Below are 3,621 nucleotides of genomic sequence, written 5' to 3'. Positions count from 1 at the left end.
AGAGGCCTACCTTGACCTTTTGAGAAATTCATGTTGCCCTAGAATGTGGAGGGATACAGAATCCAGGGACATATTGCAACTGTGATTTAAATGCTTGATTCTAGTAGCTGCAGGGACCAGACCTTCCAATGAGTTTTTTATATTTAAATGACCAAGGTTATAAATTAGGCACTAAATAAGAACAAAATAATTGAAGTGTTAATCACTGAAAAACCTTAGCAGGATTAAGAAACCATGTGTGTTAATTTAAATAAGCTGACCAATAGGGCTGAGGGGTTAAGAGGAGCAAACTGTCATGTATAAAATAGGCAAGCTATGAGAATATGTTGTCCAACACAGGAAATATAACCATTATTTTATGATAATATAGTGTATGACATTTAAAATTGCACACAGGGACTCCCTGGTGGCTTAGATGGTAAAAAAAAATCTACCTGCAGTGCGGGAGACCCGGGTTCAATCCCTTGGTCTGGAAGATTCCCTGGAGAAGGGAACGCTACCCACTCCAGTATTCCTGCCTGGAGAATTCCATGGATGGAGGACCCTGGTGGGCTACAGTCCATGGGGTCATAAAGATTCGGACATAAATTAAATTAACTGAGTAAATTAACACTTTCACTTTTTTCACATGTAACTGATAATAGTATGTCAACTATACTTCAATAAGACAGATAAGTAGATATAAATAGATAGATAAAGCTGAGTTATGTTACAGTCAGTACCTTGCAAATGCAAAAAACAATGATACCCAAGAGTCTGTAATTAAGGTAGTACCTAATTTACAGAAGGAAAATGGTGCTGCTCAAGATTCATAAACAGTGTTTAGGGCCGTAACATCTGCCTCAAATCCAGTACACTGAGGTGAATTAAACCTTGCCTCCGCTTTTAGACTCCAATTTAGATCTGACTTAATTAGAAAATGTATTTGTTGTAATAAGAAAAAATAACACAAGAAAAAGACTCCTATATGGAATAGAAATATATACATGACACACCAACATACTTGCGTGTAAATACCTGAAAAACACATCAGTCACTTCAGCAGAGAGGAAGTGTGAAGATGTGGAGACTTAATTGTATTGTAGCTTTGGAAAGTTAAACCATACACAAGGTTAATTTCTTAAATTTTTCATCAAAGTAATAGATGCTTGTACATAAAAAATATCGAATAGTACAGATTTCATGATAAACAGTCTCACTCCTCAGAAGGAACCACTTTCTCCCAATATTGTTTATAGTTCTTCTGATGGTTACTTTGATATCTCTAAACAATACACTTTTGATACTTTCTTGATTTACTAATTTTCTGTATTAACTAATCTTCTCACAAATGAGCTCATTTACACTGCCCCATCTCCATTCTGCCCAGCATAGTCATATTACTACTTTTTGGTCTTTTGTTGTTTCTTTTCTCATCTTAAATAAAGTTTGCCCCTCTCCTTATCCTACCAACAGCCGACAATAGACAATATCTTTGGTCTCCCTACTGTTACTTACAGATTTATCATAAACCTTTATATTTTCACATTTGGAAAATAAAAAAGAAAGAACAAGATCCTAAAGTTGCAAACTAAGTGAAAGCAAAACAACAAGTCAAATACGTATACAAACTTGTGACCAATCTGAAATCTGTAAATGGTCATCTCCAGACTGCCCGGATGAAAATACTCCTGTGTAGAAATTCTAAGCATTTATTGGACTTGGGATTATGGTCTTAGTATTCTTACACTGTCATCAAGGCAGACAATCATCCATCTTTTTTAGCTTAAGAGATCAAATAAGAGGATATTTTATGCATCAAAGAATAATGTCTCAGACATTGGTTTCCAACTGATAAAATCAAAGAACCATATGTTAGAAGAGATGTTAGAAGAGACCTTCAAAACTCTTGGGACGATCTAATGTAACTATGGAATTGTTTTTCTTTTCCTTGAGGAACAAAAGGAAGTTAATAAGACCATAACTATTGCTTGTGAGCTATTTACAAGATCTATGTGCCTCCTTTCCAGAAGATGAATACACTGCAAGAGGAGAAAATATAACACCTGCCACAAACTTTGCTCAAAGCTCTTCATTAGAACTTCCCTGGCGGTCCCGTGGTTAAGAATCCACCTGCCAATGCAGGGGACAGATTCAATCCCTGGTCTAGGAAGATTCCACACATCATGAGGCAACTAAGCTTGTGCACCACAACTACTGAGCCTGCCCTCTAGAGACCACGTGCCACAACTACTGAGCCCACAGGTCACAACTGCTAAAGCCTGCAAGCCTAGAGCCGGTGCTCCACAAGAGAAGACATCGCAATGAGAAGCTGCGCACCACAACCCAAAGAGCAGCCCCCGCCTGTGGCAACTAGAGAAAGCCCACATGTAGCAATGAAGACACAGCACAGCCGAAAATAAATAAACATATACTTTTTCAAAAAGCTTCTTTGTTAGAAGATTGTGCTAACTTGCTTCCTATGGTTCTTCCAGAGGACAGAAGAACCTGTCTGTCTGTCTCTCATCTCCCATCGTCCTGGGTGAATTAAGAGAATTATCATTGACAGACACAGTGGACCCAAGATTTCTGCTCTGAATAAAGTCCAAGAAAAGAACCAGACCATCTTCCCATTACTACTGTTCTCTACTGAAATATCTACCGCATTTCTGCCAAAGACGAGAGAGCTATGAGCAAAACCTTTCTGCTATATCCCATCACCAAGCTCTGCCACCTTGAGTTCCAGAGCTATTCATATCTTTAAATCTCACTTTTGACAGAAAACTCGAAGCAAGGTAGACAAAATAAGATTATCTCCTAGCACTGTATTTGATAGCAAAAAACGGGTAGACAAAACCCTTTGACTTGAAGAGTCCTAAACTGTCCATCTCATTGCAAGGAAAATTATATCAATAACTGCTAACCCTCTAGAGACATCCTCTAACCTGAGAAAAGTCCTATGACACTTTATTCAATGGTTGACTGGACAAGTAACTGCTAAGCTTCCTGGCAAGCCCAGAGCATTACACAAGTGCTTATTATGTAGCTGGCTCCCTATATAGCACTGAAATAATATCCCATGCAAATGTTCAAAAGGAAGGAAAGGAGATGCAGTGAGAATAGTTTAGCATTCCCTCAGAGGGGAAGCTGATCTTTATCATCTGATGTGCAATCAGACACTGGATGGATTTAGTCCACATCTTTACTTTTCAACAAGAATCCTAACTTGATGTTTAAGAGCTACCACTGTTGCTGTTGGTGGTTTTAATTCCCCTTTAAAAATATGTATAGGTGTTACATGAAAGGAGAGAAGGTTAGCATTCCCCCTAACAAGGATGGAAGAGGTCCTCGGGCCTGGCAACATGCATATGGTACCTACTTTGTAGCATCTAACCACTGGTTTTTGTTTTGTTTTGCGCAAATAGGAACTGAAAGGGTAAACTTATCAAACCCATTAAACCTGTAAAAAAATACATATATAGAACTTTGTTAGGTAATTTAAACCTGAAAACAATTTGTAAAATCCTTCTGTTGTTTTATACCATGGTCTGTCTGTCGCTAAGTCATGTCTGACTCTTGCAACCCCATGCACTGTAGCCTGCCAGGCTCCTCTGTCCATGGGATTCCCCAGGCAAGAATACT

At 38.4% G+C, this 3,621-nt stretch overlaps 1 pseudogene; it reads left to right on the top strand.

Annotated features, from left to right (window-relative positions):
* The first annotated feature begins 3,270 nt into the window (after positions 1-3,270).
* Positions 3,271-3,384, top strand: LOC139185354 (U6atac minor spliceosomal RNA; annotated as a pseudogene).
* Positions 3,385-3,621: the final 237 nt, after the last annotated feature.

Source organism: Bos indicus, chromosome 1 (assembly GCF_029378745.1).
Source record: "Bos indicus isolate NIAB-ARS_2022 breed Sahiwal x Tharparkar chromosome 1, NIAB-ARS_B.indTharparkar_mat_pri_1.0, whole genome shotgun sequence".
NCBI classification, from domain to species: Eukaryota; Metazoa; Chordata; class Mammalia; order Artiodactyla; family Bovidae; genus Bos; species Bos indicus.
This window is presented reverse-complemented; position numbering and strand designations above follow the sequence as displayed.